General features: G+C 44.1%; 1 protein-coding gene across 1 annotated transcript in view; it reads left to right on the forward strand.

Moving 5' to 3' along the window:
- Window positions 1-19664, forward strand: part of HS3ST4 (heparan sulfate-glucosamine 3-sulfotransferase 4) — a 478184-nt gene that overhangs the window by 393988 nt on the left and 64532 nt on the right. The gene's annotated exons all lie outside the window — the stretch shown is intronic.

The raw sequence follows: 19664 nt of genomic DNA on the forward strand, positions 1-19664 counted from the left end.
AAAACTTTCCTTTATTACCTAAAAGCAGCCAAGATTGTTTTAAAGTGGATGGATTTAAAGAAAATCTTGGGGAAAAAAAATAGACTAATTCTTATAAGCCATGGCAAAAGTGATGAAAATGGAATGCAAAAGCCTGCATTCTGGGAAATATGGTTGTGGGACTGAGGCAAGGAAAAAGAAGGAGGAGAATGGTGATAACTATTGGGAAAAGCATCTGGGGAAGGATGTAGTTGTGAATGTGTGTGTATGTATGTGTGTGATTGTGTATATGTTGGAGGGGGACCTGTGTGCCTGTAGGGGTGTATGTGTGTGTATGCGCGTGCCTGAGCACGTACTGAAGGGAGCACCTGTGTGTATGGGCATGGGTGTGTTTTCTCATACCTTGAAATCACCCCCATCAACCAGGATGAATTAGGAAGATTGACTCCGTGTTTGTTTTCTCTTTATAAACAGAATTGACTACATCCATACACTCTAAATTATGTAATAACATGAATTCTGCTTGTTTTTCTGGAAATAGTTATCAACGCAAGTTACTGTTGGTGGGAATGTACATTGACATAGTCACTGTGGAAAACAGTATGGAGCTTTCTGAAAAAACTAAGCACAGAACTACCATACGATCCAGCAATCACAATACTGGACATATTCCCTGAGAAAACCATCATTCTAAAGGACACATGTACCCCAATACTCATAGCAGCACTGTGTACAATAGCCAGGACATGGAAATAACCTAAATGCCCCACAGCAGATAAATGGACAGAGAAGATGTGGTGCATAGACTCAGTGGAAATGTATTGCATGTGTGTGCTCAGTCACATCCTACCCCTTGCAACCCCCCGGACTGCAGCCCACCAGGCTCCTCTGTCCATGAGATTCTCTACGCAAGAATGCTGCAGTGCGCTGCCATTTCTGACTCCAGGGAATCTTCCCAACCCAGGGATCGAACCTGTGTCTTGCGTCTCCTGCATTGGCAGGTAGATTCTTTACCACTGGGCCACCTGGAATACTCTGCAATGAAATATTACTCAGCAACTAAAAGGAACCCTGGTGGCTCAGACAGTAAAGCATCTGCCTATAGTGTGGGAGACCTGGGTTCAATCCCTGGGTCGGGAAGATCTCCTGGAGAAGGCAATGGCAACCCACTCCAGTATTCTTGCCTGGAAAATCCCATGGATGGAGGAGCCTGGTAGATCTACAGTCCATGGGGTCACAAAGAGTTGGACACAACTGAGCAAATTTCCTTTCCTTTCCTTTAAAAGGAATGAAATAGGGTCATTTGTGGATTGACCTAGAGTCTTGTCATATAGAGAAGTAAGTCAGAAAGAGAAAAACAAATATCATATATTAACACATATATATGGAATCTAGAAAATGGTAATGATGAACCTATTTGCAGAGCAGGACTAGAGACACAGATGTAGAGAATGGACTTCTGGACACAGGGAGGGAAGGAGAGGGTGGGATGAATTTGAAGATTGGGATTGACATCTATACACTACCACGTGTAGGATAGATAGCTATGGTAACCCTCTATAAAGCACAGGAAGCTCATTGGTGCTCTGTGATGACCTAGAGGGGTGGGAGGGGGGTGGAGGGGAAGGGATATATATATATATATATATATATATGCATGTGTATGGCTGATTCACTTTATTGTACAGCGGAAACTAACACAACATTGTAAAGCAATTATACTCCAAAAAAGATTATCGAGTCATTTCCTTGTACCATGCCCTGTGCAAGATGCTATGGTTACATCAGAAATTAAAACAGACAGGGTCCCAGCTAAGAGGTCAGAGAATTGCCTGTGACTGCCTACAGCCCCTTTTCCTTACCAGGTTCCCTTGTCTTGAACTCTTTTCCCTTGATTTGAACTCTTTGAGCCTTTGAGCATTCTCTTCCCCTCCATGTGGAAAGAGCCGAGACCTACCCCATATATCCACCCTGGTGATACGTGAGACAAGAGATACCAACACATTCTGCAAATTGTGGGGCAGTACACTGTCAGCGTTCTCACCATGAGCCTTGCATTCTGTATTTCCCATGTGCCATTAAGAGAATCCTTGCCTTTCCAGCCCTCACTCAGAAGTCTGCAAAAGATCCAGCTTCTCAGAAGACCTAATTGCCTGACTTGGACAATTCAGCTGGAAATGTCAGGGAGGGGGGACCCTCTCTGCAACAGGGAGCTGGGACGGAGGGGACCTTGAAGTATGCAGTTCCTGGCTCTCCTTTGGGAAACAGTTACTTTTAAGGAGTCTGGCATCCTCAGTGTGTTCATCTAAAAAGGTATTGCAGATTAATACAACGCAGCCCCTGAATTTTAATAATGAGCCCAACAAATATGCAGAGCTCTGGGGAGAATAATTGAAAGGAAATCATCTAAGTCAGACCGGGTTCATGAGAACCCATTTGCAAGCTCTCTTCCAGTGGGGCGGGGATGGGAGAAAACTTCAGGTTAACAAGTTAATGACACCTGCCTACTGTACCTTTAATTACCCGGCAAACCTCAGGCAGAGACTGACAAGCGCTGGAGCCCTGTGTAGGTTGCCTAGGCCCCCTCCACACGGGTAACACAGCTGTCTTCCCACAAGCTTTCCTGACGAGGGTGAACGTTATTTCACAAAATCTTATCTACCTTCCCAGGCAAGTAAATCTATTTGTATTTTTCTCCTGGGGTATTTCTTTCAATTCAGTATTCTTGTGTTTATTTATTTATCTAGGAGGACACTGAGGCTTAAAGATATGAAATGACATGTCCAGGATCACTCAAATTGCAGTGGACAGATTTCTTTTTGTAGCCTCTTTTTTTTTTCTACCCCTCTCTTTCTGTTATCCATTTTCTCTTCCTTTCTCTCTTCTTCCCATCCTTTCTTCTTTGCTTTTTTCTCTTCCTCTTTGCTTAAACAGATATAAATGAGATACCCATCGATGCTGGTCTCAGCACTGCAGATGCTGAAATGCAAAAGCTCTGCCATGCTTCACCTTCAACGTATTTACGTTGTTGCTGGGGTAGACAGATGAGAAAAAAACAGAAATAATGTCAAGTAAAGGAGCATGTAAAATAAGTCCAGGGAAGGGTCAAGGTGATGAGGAGTGACAACAAGGAGGTCTCATTCAAGCGGAGGTCCAGTGGAGGCCTCCCTGTAAAGGCAGCATTTGTTCTGAGATATGAATAGGATAAAGGAATGCACTCTGTGGAATCTGCCCAGTGAGAGTTCCAGGTGGAGAAAGCAGCAAGCACAAAGGTGCCTGTATTACTCTCCTTGGACTGCTGTAACAACAACAACAACAACAAAAACAAAAACACAGACAAGGTGGCTTAAACAACATTTACTTCTTACAGTTTTGGAGGCTGGAAGCCCAAGATCAAGATGTTGGCCAGTTTGGTTCCTGGGCAAGACTCTTCTGAGCTTGCAGACAGCTGCCTTCTCATTGGAGATAGGAGGCTCTGTGTATCTTCCTCTTCTACTAAGGGCACAAATTCCCTCCTGGGGGCACCACCCTCATGACCTCATCTAAACCTAATAATCTCCCAAAGACCCCGTGTCCAAAGGCCATCGCATGAGTGGTTGCGGCTTCTACATATGAATGTGGGTGAAAAACAAACATTGAGCTATCACAGTGCTGGGCGGGGATGAGTTTGTTGTGTTTGAGGGATAGTGAGAAGGTCCCCTGGGACTGGGCCTGAGTGAGCAATGGGGAAACTTGGGGGAGATGCATTCAGAGAGGAGACAGCTGGGAGCAGATCGTGTCCAGCTTTGTAGGCCAAGGTAGAGAGAACTTCCACGTGCTGACAAGGAGCTGTGAGCCAGTGGGACAGGAGTACCCTGTCCTCTACCTCTCCCCCTTCCCATTGCCTTGAGCTTGCTCACCCAGACTCCTGCTTTCCAAATGTTGCCAAAGTTTTCTGTCTGTTTTGCACAATGTTCTTTTGGTGGGGAGGGGTAACATTTAAAAGTCAGGAGACGGTGTATAAAAAAAAAAAAAAAAACACGTAAGACCCAGAATTGTGACTTATTCTGAAAAAACTCAAAAGATGTGATGCTAGCAGTATGTTCTATGGTGACAGCGACTGGAGTGTGCAACTGTGAGGACGATGTGACCTACACTTTGCATTGGTCCCTGCTGCTTCTGACGTTTCCTGAACCCTGAAACCAGATGATATTTCTGTGTCCTTCTTTGTGCTGCTTCTCTTCCTTGTAGGGACCTTTATCTCTGCAGATGACTTGATTTGAGGCTAGGACTTCTGATTTACTAAAAATATGCTCTGTCTACCTTCTTGAACTCTCTTCATCTTATAGAACACACGTTGTTAGCTGCCTTCAGATGATTCTGTGAGGTTTGCTGGAGAAAGTGAAACAGACCACAAAACTGGATTCCTAGGCTCAAGTCCTAACCACTAGTTTGCTGTGTTACCTTGGGCAAGCCCTTTTCCCTCTATGGGCTTTATTCTGCCCATCTGTGAATGATACACTCTTGGCATCCTTCCAGTTCTGCCATCTACATGAATACTATATCAAGGCAACAGAAGACACACCCCTCAAAAACCCACTTTCTCACATAAGTGGACAGACTCATCCTTCTGCAGTGGTCTGTGAGAGCAGGTGGAAGTTTGAGGTTTCTCATTTAGGAAGTTTAAGTGAGATAAGTCATTTTCAATGTTCATCACAGCACTGAGATCAAATAACGAATGTTAACACTTGTTGCTTTATCATCCAGCATGAACCTCCCAAGTCATAGAAATATCATGTAGAGGACAATAAATATATCTGCTTCCAGAAGATGTAAATAGTAGCATCTTAGGAAAGAAGCAGACTTTGTGATGATGTAAGAGAACGTGTCAATCCTAAAGGAAATCAACCTTGAATATTCACTGGGAGGATTGCTGCTGAAGCTGAAGCTCCAGTACTTTGGCCACCTTATGCAAAGAGCTGACTCATTGGAAAAGACCCTGAGAAAGGGTCTGGGAAAGATTGACCAGGTACATCCTGGGGAAGATTAAAGGCAAAGGAGGAAGAGAGCAGCAGAGGATGAAATGGTTGGATGGCATCTCTGACTCCATGGACATGAATTTGAACAAACTCTGGGAGATGGTGAAGGGCAGGGAAGCCTGGTCTGCTGCAGTCCTTGGGGTTGCAAAGAGTTGGACTTGACAAGGTGACTGAACAACAATGACAAAAGGGAACATGGGTTATTCTTTCCCAGAAAGACCCAAATTGGACTTAGAGAGTGTGGTCCTAATCAATAAGGATGAGAAGATCTTGATTAGAGACTGCTAAGTGTGTTCCTATGCACCATTGGGGTCAGGTATGGACCTCTCTGGACCCAATTTACTTGCCTAGAGACTTGAAAATCAGAATCTTACATGTATATATGTTTTTCCCAATATAGTTATATATCTCAATTTTCATATGTTACTATTATTATTAGCATTTACTATGGATGTTTGGGCAAGTATAACAGTATAGGTTAGGCTCTGTTGCAGTAACAATCACAACAGAAATATCAATAATTCAGAGTGTTTATTCCTCATTCAGAAAATATGTCTATCATGCAGCAACTCGGGTGTATGCCCGAAAGGCAGTTCAGGGATGGAAGCTGATGGTGACATCTTAGAAACATAGATACCACAAAATCCAGCAAAGGGCAGTGTGTCAGGAGATTCCCTGGATGTTATACGACATATGCCACTTCTTCCCACACTTCATTAGTCAAAGCAATCATGTCTGAGGGAGGATGAATAGGTGAAGACATGCAATTCTGCTGTGTGTGCAGGACAAGAGAAGCAAATATTTATGAAGGCTGTATCTTTGACCACAGAAAGGTGTTTGTTCTCCCACTCAGCAGAGAATCTGGGCTTCCTAATATCTCATAGCTGACCCCTGAAGTCATATGCATTCCCAACCCCTGGACTAGAGGTTCTCTAAGGACTTGATGAAGATTAGATTGCATTGTTCTATTTTGTTCCTGAGGTTGAATTCAGAGTCACTCAGCTTGGTTTTGCTACATCTCTGTTATCCTTTCTTAAATTTATGAGCTGGTCTTTTGGATCATTCAAGATTACCCTTTAAGGTGAATCACTAATAAGAGGGATGGGGCTCCCAGCTTCTTGAGATCCAAGAAGATTTGAAGTTGGACTGGCCCAGCCCCAACTTTCAGCTCTGGCATTGAGAAACTCTGTGGCTTCAGGTAGATTATTTACCCTGTCTGAAACTCAGCTCCCAGTTATGATGGTAAAGGAGATGACCATTGTAAAGCACCATACTTTGCCTAGCTCATAGCAGGCATGGGACCAATGCTGATGATGATTTAGGAGAAACTTGGGCACTGTCTTTGGGGGCTGGGGAGTGTGATGATTTGGGTGGTCCAGGGGCTGTCAGGGAAGTCTCAGCCTTAACTGCAGATCAATGGCAACAGCCTAGTTCCAGGGGTTACCTAAGTTCTGGGGGTTGCCTAAGTTCTAAGGGTTGCCTAAGTTCCAAGTGTTACCTAAGTTCTAGGGGTTACCTACATTCCAGGAGTTACCTAAGTTCTAGGTGTGACCTGTGTTCTAGGGGTTACCTAAGTTCTAGGGGTTGGAAATAAGGCTGTAAATATACCCAAAAACTTAAGGAAGAAAAACTTCGTGTATAAGAAAATCCTCTGAGTTGTCACTGTCCCTTTACTAAACATCTTCTACTTTGTAGAGCCATTTGGTTAGGGTGCATATGGAGACTCTACTTCTTTCCTCTTCAATGTCCTTAAATTGAATGCCATCCTAATATATTGTAATTCACAACAGTTGAATATGCACAGAAAGAAGTTACATGCTAAACATCTGATTGATTTGATTCATATAGACAGGAAGCATTACGGTTTGGGCCCAGAGTTCTAAAAAGCCTGACTTGTCTATCTCCATGGTTCAGGCTCACTGGACATTTAATAAATATCTCCTAGGAGTGTAAACACAATACCTTACCGGACAGGATAGATTTACATCTTAATGTGTCCTCACCATTGAGACAGAGGGAGAAAGAGAATATGCATCAAGATCTCTTACTTTTCAGGAGGATGGTAACTCTTGCCCGTTTCAAGCGTGGAAAGTGGACCCAGGTTACCTACCAGTACAAAGGCTAAATGCCTCTCTTCCACAAATCTTTGTCAATTTCTATTAAGGGCCCAGGAAAGCCAGGCAGTTGAATGGTCAGAACTGAAGCCAATGAGCCAAGCAGGCAATTTTTGAGAGCTAGTGATCAGGAAAGGGGTCATGTAAGAAGAATGGCTCATTGTTTAGTTGCTAAGTCATGTCTGACTCTTTGTGAGCCCATGAACTATAGCCTGCCAGGCTCCTCTGTCCATGGGATTTCCCACGTAAGAATACTGGAGTGGGTTGCCACTTCCTTCTTCAGGGGATCTTCCCAACCCAGGAGTCAAACCCACATGTCCTGCTTGGCAGGCAAATTCTTTACCACTGAGCCACAAGGAGAGTCGCCATCTCCACCCAAATAAAATAAAAGATAAGAATGGGAGTCAAAGTGGATCAGCACCAGGTCATTATTTTAGAGGTGAAGACCCCATCAGAATCCAAAGTCTCCAGAAGGAGCCTGAGCTGAGGACAGAGAATGTGGTCATGGGTTCCATGAATGCATAGTGAGAAGGTCAAGTCTATGAGATGCTCCAACATCCATCTCAGGGCAACAAAACAGCATGTTCTTTATCCACGTGTTTCTACTCTTTGAAGCTCGATGCTCTTCCTTTATTCACTAAACTGAGTTTCTGCCAATGCCCTGTACCCAGTACCCTAAAAAAAAAATCACAAATGGATATCCTTGTGTTTCACCCAATAATGAGCTGCGATACAGGCATTTATTGATTGATTGCTTTTTCTTAACTTCATGATAACAAAGATCAGCTTATCTACTTGGCATTCTCTGCATGCATGTACTCACAGATGTCAAGTTCAATGTGTATGTCGTGATTCATATTATAAGATGTGTTCCTGTTTACACTTAGTATTAAGTGCATTTTATTGAGTTGTTCCCAGTATGTTGTCATATTTAACCTTGAAGATGATCTTGTGAAGTTGATATTATCCCCATTTGATAGATGGGAAAACCAAGGCTCATGAAGATCAAGTAACGTATCTCAGTCGTTTGTATCAAGAGGAGAGATGCAGAAGCCTAGAAACAAACAGGGTCTCCATCGCATCATGGGGTGTCTCAGAGAAGAGGGGGACGTGTCAGAGGGGGTCCAAGGTAGAGGGCCCAGTGCTGCCCAGAAAGTAGGAGAGAGAGTTAAACTAGAGAGGGATGGCAATCTGAGAAGTCCTTCCTGAGAAGGGGGCATTCAATCAGGTCCTGATGGAGGAGAAAACTGTACCATGAAAAGTGGGAGTACACGTGTCATGGCAGGAAAATGGCCCTATTAGAGCTTGAATTATAGAGATTCTCTGAGCTGTATAATTTGGCTGTGTGATTTCTAGGAAGCTATCACACCTTTCTTTTTTTTCAAATTAAAAAAACAAGATTTTTTTTTAATGTGGCCCATGTTTAAAGTCTTTATTGAATTTGTTACAGTGTTACTGCTTCTTTACCTTTTGGCTTTTTGGCCACGAGGCAGGTGGCATTTTAACTCCCCACCAGGGATCAAACCTACACCCCCTACATTAAAGTGAAAGTGTTAATTGCTCAGTCGTATCGGACTCTTTGTGATCCCATGGACTGTAGTCCACCAGGCTCCTCTGTCCATAGAATTCTCCAGGCAAGATTACTGGAATGGGTTGCCATTCCCTTCTCCAGGGGATCTTCCTGACCTATGGATTGAACCCGGGTCTCCTACAAGGCAGGGAGATTCTTTACCATTTGAGCCACCAGGGAAGCCCCTGCATTGAAAGGGGACGTCTTAACCACTGAACCGTGAAGGAAGTCTCAACCACCACACCTTTCTGAAGCCCGGTTTCCTCATCTGTAGGGGAAAGGGGCCGTGTTAGCGGCTGCACACGTGCCGGTTGCTGGTGTGTTATCTGGGCATTAGCTCAGAGCAACCCCTGGAGATTTTCCATTTGTCAAAGGAAGAGAAAGAAATCGGCTCCCAAGCGATGGTAGTATTTTTAGATTGTGTTGCTTCATGCAGACCTTTTGGTCGGCTTAAATGTGGGCTTTGGGGAGGGTGGCGACACAAGTCAGCTAAAGGGGTCAGCAGGAGCAGGCCCCTCAGCCATCAAACCCGGGGAGTGACAGCACTCACGGGCGTAGCAGGAGGTGGACAGCTTGGTGGCGGCTCTGACTAAAAGGTCTTAATGGATTGCGTGCTCTCCTGCTCGGTGATTACAGGATTCTTTCCTGTCCATCACATCTCAGCCTTAGAGCAGCTCTGAAAACTTGCTGTATTTCTGCTTGGCCCTCTTGCTCCCAAAGGTAGAATCGGGGGGTTAGGGTGGAGCTGGAAATTGCTTCTCTTACATCGTCTGCTTCTGCTTTCTTCCATATGAAGGCAGATAACTCCAGAATCTTGGCTTTGGAAGCATCCTCATGGAATGTCTCACCCAGCCCCTTTTTGGTCCAGGTGGAGAAGCTGAGGCTCAGAGAAGGACGGGAGATGAGAGAGGTCTTAGAACCAGAACTGTAGAGCTGGACCCTGGTGTTCTGACAATCAGATCAAATGAACTTGTCCCAGGGGAGCATCCTTTGACCCCCATCCATCGTCTGGGTTCAGCCTGCAAGGTAGGGAGCAAGTCGTGGGTCAGACCTTTTGGAGGGAGGTGGAGAGAGTGTGATGATTTCAAGTCAGGACTTTCAGGGAAGATCCTCAGATCAGCTTGTCCTGAGCCTCTAGTTTAAAGAATAAGCCATAGCCAGCCAGAAACTCAGAATGTGTGAAAAGGCAGCATTAGATAATCCAAAGGCAATGAAAGACCTTGTCAAAATGATGGGTTTGGGATGATGAATATTGGGGTATTTGGCTGTTTCTTTTCCTTCCTTCCCTGTCTCTCTTTTCTCCTCTCTTTCTCTTTTTCTTGAATACTATCTGTAAGATGTGAGATCTGGCTTTCTTACAGAAAACTACCAGGCCAAAGAGGCAGAACTGTTTTCACAAATCATTATCTTAATAGCGAACTGGAGAGGATCCTTTAGGTACCAATGTTGGAAAAATAGGCAAGGTGCTAAACATAGGTCAGAAAGGCTGGCTTCATTAACCAATTCCTTCATTCATTTACAGATTCACGAACATGCCTCACTCTAGGATAGGCTCCCAGCTCTGTTCTTCACTATGTGAGGCAGGCAACACATAAATACTCCGGGCCTCAGCTGCAAAGATGGTGATGATGGCAACGACACCTTACTGGATTCTGATAGGATTAAATGAGTTAGTAAGGCTTCCCTGGTGGCTCAGAGGTTAAAGCGTCTGCCTCCAATGCGGGAGACCTGGGTTCGATCCCTGGGTCGGGAAACCCCCTGGAGAAGGAAATGGCAACCCACTCCAGTATTCATGCCTGGAGAATCCCATGGACGGAAGAGCCTGGGAGGCTACAGTCCACGGGGTCGCAAAGAGTCGGACACGACTGAGCGACTTCACTTACTTAGGACGGTGAGGTCTTCCCTGGGGCTCAGTGGTAAAGAATCGACTTGCCAGTGCAGGAGACCTGGGTTCGATCCCTGGGTCGGGAAGACCCCCTGGAGAAGGAAATGGCAACCCACTCCAGTACTCTTGCCTGGAAAAGCCCATGGACAGAGGAGCCTGGAGGGCTATAGTCCATGGGGTCCCAAAAGAGTCAGACATGACTTAGCGACTAAACAATAAGAGGCAATTGCATTCTGAAATCCATAAAACACAAAACTCTGCTGTTATCCTTGTTCTTTTACTTGTGATTGTGTTGACTGTTGTCTGAGCCCTGAGTCTGTGCAGTAGGTTTTTCCTTATGGCCAATGTAGAGAAACCCCGTCCTGCCCTCCGTGGAAAGACTGCATGACTACTCAAACTCTGTAAGAGGTACTAGGAGCCTGAATTTGACCTATGCTCTCCTATTGGAGTCTCGGCGGGGGCTGTTGCTGGTAACCTGGGGTAGACACCAATGACACAATGTTGTTCTTTAGTCACTCAGTTGTGTTCGACTCTATGACCCCATGGACTGTAGCCCACCAGGCTCCTCTGTCCATGGGATTTTCCAGGCAAGATACTGGAATCTATTTCCTTTCTGGAATACCGGAATACACTTCCTTCTCCAGATCTTCCTGATCCAGAAATCAAACTGGGTCTCCTGCTTGTCAGGCAGACTCTTTACCACTGAGCCAGCTGGGAAGCCCAAAGGCACATTAATTGGAAACTTTTCTACCTGAGTAGACTCCACTTCTGCTCCGTAACAGCTGTTATCTTCCATGCTTGTTCTGAGAGTTTCCTGGTGGTCACTGAGTCATTGAAATTCATTCTCACCTGAGTACCTTGCTCCCTGCTCTCAGATTGCTCAGTTGTACTGTCTTCAGACACTCAACATATTTGCACTGCCCTCTGCTTCTTTTTCCCTTCATAGCAGACAGTGCCAATCAATCATAACACTGACGGTTGGCCATGACAGGCCCTGGGACTCTGTCTCAACGTGGTTCTCTAATTAGCCACAAGGTGGAAGATACGCAGGGTAATGGCATATTTGTTATCTGAGATCTGGTATAACAGCTGACACATATTGATTAAGCACCTGCTATGTGCTCAGCCTTCTAGCAGATACTGTATTGGAAACAAGGAGGCAATTTCTAATTCTCTTTGGTCTAGAAAAGTCCATAAGAGCAGAGTAGATTCAACCCCCCCACCCCTGCAACTGATCAGACTGGATTTGTAATGAGCTGATCTGTCATTGATTACTGAGTGTCTGAGAATTCCAATGGGATTCTTTCTCCTTTCCCTTTGGCCCCTCGCTAACTGGAAGAATCCTCTAGTAGTCATGTAATGGTGTTTTCTACTCTACAATGAATCCTCGATGTTTCATAAAGATGTTCAGTAACACAAGTGCTATCATTGATTCCTGAGGAGCACCATTTATTACACGTCCCCATCCTTTCAAGAGCCTGTTTTCTTCTCTGATTTTATTTTTCTGAGCACATTCTCTATTCATGGAAAAGGCACACACACACACACACCCGTCCCATGGTGATGCAGTGTTTTGAACAGCTTTCTATGTGGGAATTTGCCAAAGGTTTTTGTCTTTCTCCTTTTGGGGTCTAATTAAATTATTTCCACAGACTCCTTTAGCCAGATGCCTACTTGCCATGTCAAAAAACACTAATAAATTGGCTGAGCTTGACTGAAGATATGGCACTGTCTCTCTCTAATAAGAGGCGGTTCGTTGCACAGTGTGTACTTAATTGCTGAGCCGTGTGGTGTGGTCTTGGCTCAGAGTGCACGCCTAGTCCCGGGTAGAGAATACCCACACTCACTTAGTTCCAGGTCTCCACACCGCTCTTCCTTCTTCAAGCTCTCCTTGACCTCTTCCCACCATCTTGGTTGCACACCAGCAGCTGAGAACAATTATGAGCAGAGGCAGGGTGGATTGAAGACTTCCTGGCCAGATCATTGGGAGCTTGGCATCCTTTTAACTTAACTTCATACCCAGATTTTGGGTAGGACTTTTTCATTGTAAGTGGCAGAAAATCTGGCCACATTGTTCTAAGCAACTAGGAGTTTTGTTGGCTCAGAAATATCAAGACTGTAAGAGTCATTCTAGTTTCAAGTGCAGTTTGATCTCAGGCTCAAACAATGTCATCAAAACTGTTTCTCAGTTTCTCTTTCTTCTTCCATCTCAGGGCTTAGATCTCTGTGTGTGCTGCCTTTATTCTCTGATCAATTCTGATTTTATGGTGACAAGATGGAAGCAGCGGCTTAAGTCTCAAATTCTGTCAAGGTTCAGGTCCCATGGTAAAAAAAGGGGCCATTTCCCCCCTTCTCTCAAAATTCTATAAAATTCTTGAGATTCATCCCTGTTTGGATTGGTTCACATCACACATTCATCCTTGAACAAATCATCCTGTGGCCAAGAGACCGAACTTTCGTAGGCCGGCTGGTGTGTTCTACCTTCTGGAGTTGATAATGGAATTCTCCTTGAATCACATGGACTGAAAGTGGGAGTCAGAGGTTAATGAACATTGAGTGGCTAAAAGAGCATGTGTCTACTATCCAGCCATTAGATTTCTGTCTCAGAGCTGGATCCTCAAGTCCAAATCCCGCTAAAATTCTCAGATCCAGTTCAGAGAAGTGACAGAAAACAGCATAGGAATAAGATCTGGTTCAATTGCTGGATTCAATACCAATTTGCTGCTTAATGCCTCTGGAACGTAGTCTTCTCATCTTTGAAATGGAGATAGTAGTAGCTTTTTTACATTGCTTAGCACAGGCATTGGTGTACAGGAAACTTTAACAAATGGGGGTCTGGCTTGGTCTTTCTATCTAGATTTCTATCATGATAACTTTCTTGGTGCTGTCAGTCCAGTGAAGATCTACTTTACTCTTATCTATCTCTTTTTCTCTCCAAGGATGAGATTGTTATACCTGAACTTTGGCTATGTGCGTGCAACCCTGTAAGTCTACTTGTTTTTTTAACTTTTTTATTTTATATTGGAGTCTTTCACTTTCATAGCTGATTAACAATGTGGCGATAGTTTCAGGTGAACAGCAGAGGAACTCAGTCATACATACCCATGTATCCATTCTCCCCCAAACTCCCCTCCCGTCCAGGCTGCCACGTAATGTTGAGCAGGGTTCCCTGTGGTGTATAGTCGGTCCTTGTTGGTTATCCATCTTAAATATAGCAGTGTGTATATTTTGATCGCATATTTCGATCTCAAACTCCCTAACTACCCCTTCCCCTATCCTACTTTTTTTTTTTTTTGATACTTACCTGCAATACTTGTCCCATCTCTGCATCATCTTCACTGCCATGTATCATGCACTGTGGGTACTCCTCTACCCCATACTGAACTTTCCCATGAATTTATCAATACTCTCTGGAGTTTTCTCGTTAATCTAACTTCCTCTTATAGCTTAGAGCTCCGTCTGCATCACAGGAACATCTTCCCCAGTCCTTTTAGTTCACTGACTTAGCCCCTGGCTCTTCCCTGTGTGGCCTAGCCGTTTCCAGCTAACAAGCCCATGCTCAGCCCTGTTATGAGATGTGATAAGGAGAAAGTGAGTGGGTGAGATGTTCACAGCACCATATTGAGTTGCACTGGAAAAGACATTAGAGGTCATCTGATTTGGCTTCAGTCCTGTGGGAAAATTCTTAGTGATGTGATTGGGGCCATGTATAGAGAAGGTTGTTTGTAACCCAGTTGTGAACCCCTAGTTCAGTTCAGTTGCTCAGTTGTGTGCGACTCTTTGTGACCCCATGAACTGCAACACACCAGGCCTCCCTGTCCATCACCAACTCCCGGAGTCCACCCAAACCAATGTCCGTTGAGTCGGTGATGCCATCCAACCATCTCATCCTCTGTCATCCCCTACTCCTCCTGCCTTCAATCTCTCCCAGCATCAGGGTGTTTTCAAATGAATCAGTTCTTCACATCAGGTGGCCAAAGTATTGGAGTTTCAGCTTCAACATCAGTCCTTCCAATGAACACCCAGGACTGGTCTCCTTTAGGATGGACTGGTTGAATCTCCTTGCAGTCCAAGGGACTCTCAAGAGTCTTCTCCAACACCACAGTTCAAAAGCATCAATCCTTCAGTGCTCAGCTTTCTTTATAGTCCAACTCTCACATCCATACATGACTACTGGAAAAACCAGAGCCTTGACTAGATGGACCTTTGTTGGCAAAGTAATGTCTCTGCTTTTTAATATGCTGTCTAGGTTGGTCATAACTTTCCTTCCAAGGAGTAAGCATCTTTTAATTTCATGGATGCAATCATCATCTGCAGTGATTTTGGACCCCAACAAAACTGTGGCTGACTAGTCAACCCCAGTAAATTAGAATATTCCATTGGCAATTGATACCCCATACTTCTGCAGGAAAACAAAACACAATTAAGATTTACCTTATGGAGATAATGACCTTAAATTAGGTCTTTTGGCTTCAATGAGATTCAGTACTGAAATAAATAAGAAGCTAGGTGGATAAAGCACATGGGTAAACCAGGGCTGCTGTTTACACACACATCAGGGTGATGGGGGCTGTGGTCCACAGACAGTGCAGTCCTCTTTTTAAGAAACCAGCCATTTCTCAGCTCCCGCCAATAGCTGTCATACAGGAAGTTAAAACCAGTGTAGCCAAATCTCCCACTCTTCCAAGAGATGATGGAAATCTGGATTTTAAAACTAAACTCAATTTTTAGAAATGTTATTTATTATTTTTGGCTGCTCTGGGTCTTCGTTGCTGCAAGTGGGCTTTCTCTAGTTGCAGTGAGTAGGGGTGACTCTTGGTTGCAGAGCACAGGCTCTAGGCATGCAGGCTTCAGTAGTTATGACGCCAGGACCCAGGCCATGCTGGATCTTCCTGAACCAGGAATGGAACCCATGTTCCTTGATTGTCAGGCAGAATCCCATCCACTGTACCACCAGCGAAGTTCCTAAACTCGGTTTTAAAATACTGGCTATTTTTAATCACTAGCAAAAAAAAAAAAAAAAAGTTCCTAACACTTGTCTTAGTGTTTAGAGCAGGTCTTGAGGGTGCACAGGAGAGAATAGGAGGCAGCCCAGGTGTGGGTGGGCCATGGACAGAGACCCAGAAGCAGAACTGAGCATCGTTTCAGGAGCCAGATTGAGGCATGTGATGGCCCGGAGGGACTGAGGACTGACGGGAAGAACATAGGGTAAGAAGAGCTAAGTAAGAAAGAGGCTTGAAGTCAGACAGAGTAGTTTAGATAGGATTCATGGGCTGTGGGGAATCCTTGTATGTTAGCATCAGGATCTAGGGAATAAATCCAGCAGAGGATGTAAGTTAGGAAAGAGCAGGGAAAGCCTAGGAACAGAGATAACAGCCAGAACATATATATATATATATATATATATATATATATATATATATATATATATATATTCTTATATATTTGGCTGTTTATTCCATGGGCTTCCCAGATGGTACAGTGGTAAAGGATTTGCCTGTCAATGCAGGAGATGTGAGTTTGATCCCTGAGTTGGGAAGATCCTCCTGGAACAGTCAACCCACTCCAGTATTCTTTCCTGCAAAATTCCATGGACAGAGGAATCTGGTGGGCTCCAGTCCACGGGGTCCCAGAGTTGGACAGGGCACAGCTGAGCTCTGAGCTGATTTATTTCATGCCCAGTAGTGAAGGGAACTTCAGGTTGAATTTAAAACATGGTGTGCGAGTTATTTTTTCCCCCTTTTCCCCTGAGAAAATCTATATGTAGTCTAAGTTCTCTTTGCACACCTCCCATTTGGTCACAAGATTATTAAAAAGATGAATACCCAGGGGTGGACATGTATTAAAATTATCAATTTACTGGCTTTTTAAAGGTTTCTTTTGCAAGTGATAAATATAACTACAAGTGACTATTGCAAAACTATCAAGAGTTTCATCCACTGATGCTTTTGCACCATTAGTAAAAAGACCAACACAGTGAGGGAAAAAATAACGTCTTAATGATGTTATAAAATTAGACTTGAAACATGTATAATATCATATGTGAAATGAATCGCCAGTCCAGGTTCAATGCATGATACAGGATGCTCAGGGCTGGTGCACTGGGATGACCCAGAGGGATGGTATGGGGAGAGAGGTGGGAGGGGGGGTCAGGATGGGGAACACGTGTACACCCGTGGCAGATTCATGTTGATGTATGGCAAAACCAATACAATATTGTAAAGTAATTAGCCTCCAATTAAAATAAATTTATATTTTAAAAAAAGAAATTAGATGATCTTGTGAATTCCCGGAAATGTCCTGGGGAACCCTAGAGTTCCGTGAACCTCACCTTGAGTTTGGCTCTTCCCTGTTGTGAGCTGAACTAGCCAATGTTTCCTTGGAGCCCCATTTTTATCTATAAGAGTAACTGAGAAATAAACTCTGATTATTCAGAATTGGTTATCAGGATGACCTATCAAAATTGAACAAAATGAGCCCTGAGCTTAAAAGAAAACTACCGACAGTATTTGTTGTCAATAATAAAATTCATATTTTCTGTTAAAAGAAAAACAGTACAATAAGATTGGATAGTCAGCATAGACTAAACCATAAGGCAAGAAATAAAAAAGGAGGCGAGGGAAAAATTTTCCCATGGATTTCAACAGATCTTGAAGACCCCCAGTTTCTAAGTTCTACACACCAGCCTAGTTATAGGGAAGTGAAAGTGAAAGTCGCTCAGTTGTGTCCAACTCTGGGACCCCATGGACTATATACAGTCCATGAAATTCTCCAGGCCAGAGTACTGGATTGGGTAGCTGTTCCATTCTCCAGGGGATCTTCCCAACCCAGGGATCGAACCCAGTTCGCTCACATTGCAGGTGGATTCTTTACCAGCTGAGCCACGATGGAAGCCCAAGAATAGGAGTGGGTAGCCTATCCCTTCTCCAGCGGATCTTCCCAACCCAAGAATCGAACTGGGGTCTCCGTTGCAGGCAGATTCTTTACCAGCTGAGCTACCAGGGAAGCCCAGTTACAGGAGACCAAACGTAAATAGGATGCAGATCCCACCTTGAACTCCTAGCCTGATACAAAGAAGCCCAGAGAGAAGTCAGTTTGATACCTGCTGCTGCTGCTGCTAAGTGGCTTCAGTTGTGTCCGACTCTGCAAGCCCAGAGACGGCAGTTCACCAGGCTCCCCCGTCCCTGGGATTCTCCAGGCAAGAACACTGGAGTGGGTTGCCATTTCCTCCTCCAATGCATGAAAGTGAAAAGTGAAAGTGAATCGCTCAGTTGTGTCCGACTCTTAGCGACCCCATGGACTGCAGCCTACCAGGCTCCTCCTCCCATGGGATTTTCCAGGCAAGAGTACTGGAGTGGGGTGTCACTGATACCATTGATACCAAGTGCTAATAAAAAGCTTTGCTCTAGCTTGTTCATTATGGTGCAAAAGGACAAAATAAGACAACCATCTATATCTCATCTACATTAATAAAATATGTTTCTGTCCATTGTAAACAGCTGAGTGGAATTTCACAAAGTCTGGAGGGTGTGTTTGAGATGACTTTCCTGAGGATATTATGTGACCACTGGAATTGAGTGTTGGGTATAACATGCCAGGTTATTACAATCTCATAAAGAAGATAGAGGGTGGTCTCCACTATGAACGCTAAAATGCAAGATGCAAGGAAGACCCTCTCAATAGGAGGTTTACTTGAATAGTGAGCTGCTTATGACAACCACCTTTGTGTGGGGCAATGGCAGAGACGTTGAAGGGTTCTCATGAACAATTTGAGAGAAGTGAGCAAATTTGTGAGATCAGGAAATTACACTTGCCCATCATATAAAACTTCCTTTTGTTGCCCCTAAACCTCAAAGGTAATTTGTTAAAGGAGATGGGGCAAAGGGTGTTCTTTCTGCAAGAGACAGAGAACATTTTAGCAGATGTGATCCTTGTGATGAACTGAATGTTTGTGTCCCCTTAAAATTCTTGTGTTGAAACTCTAATCCCAATGTGATGGCATTAGAAGGTGGTTGTTGTTCAGCTGTTCAGTTATGTCTGATTCTTTGTGACCCATGGACTACAGCATGCCAGGCTTCCCTGTCCTTCACTATCTCCTAGAGTTTGCTCAAATTCATGTCCCTTGAGTCCATGATGCCATCCAACCATCTCTTCCTCTTGTTGCCCCCTTCTCCTGCCTCACTCTTTCCCAGCATCAAAGACTTTTCCAATGAGTTGTCTCTTCACATCAGGTCACCAAAGTATTAGAGCTTGAGCATCAGTCCTTCCAGTGAATGTTCAGAGTTGGAAGGTGGGGCCCTTAGGAAATAATTAGGGTAGAGCCCTCACAAATGAGATGAGTGCCCTTAAAAGAAGAGGACTCGGACTTCCTTGGTGGTCCAGTGGTTAAGACTTTACCTTCCAGTGCAGGGGGTGTGGGTTCAATCCATGATCAGGGGGCTAAGGTCCTACATACCTCTCGAACAACAACAATGACAACAAACAGTAAAAACAGAACATAACAGCAGAAGCAATGTTGTAACAAATTCAATAAAGACTTTTAAAAGATTTTTAAAAAGAAGAGAACAGAAGCTAGCTCACTGTCTTTCTACCATGTGAAGATAAAGTGAGAACTTGGCAGTCTGTGACCAGAGCGGTTTCTCACCAGGAGCCAATCATGCTGGATCTTGAACTTCTGGTCTATGAGAAATGGATATCTGTTATTTATAAGCCACCCAGTCTATGGCACTTTGTTAGAGCAGCACCAACTGAACAAGACAGTCCCCTGGAGAAGAAGAATATTATCCTTGTGTCATTTTGTATTATCTTTGTTAATAGGAAATGAATCTCTCCTACATTAAAAATGAACTAAAGTGGAAACGTTTTCATCTCATTCTCCTTTGGTGCATTCAGGCTCTTCCCTTTTGTTCCTGGATCCTTCTGTCCTTTCCTGTCTCTCTCTTTCTACTTACTGAACATCTGCAAGAAACCTGGATGGGCTCCCAGCAGAAAAATCTATCCCTCGGATAAATGGAAATCTAGCCAATATGAGACTCACCACCAGCAGCTGCAGTGTTTCTGCGTGTGAAAGGTTAATGAACAGAAGACTGTCTGTACAC

This window comes from Oryx dammah, unplaced genomic scaffold, assembly GCF_014754425.2.
Source record: "Oryx dammah isolate SB20612 unplaced genomic scaffold, SCBI_Odam_1.1 HiC_scaffold_2, whole genome shotgun sequence".
Taxonomy (NCBI): Eukaryota; Metazoa; Chordata; class Mammalia; order Artiodactyla; family Bovidae; genus Oryx; species Oryx dammah.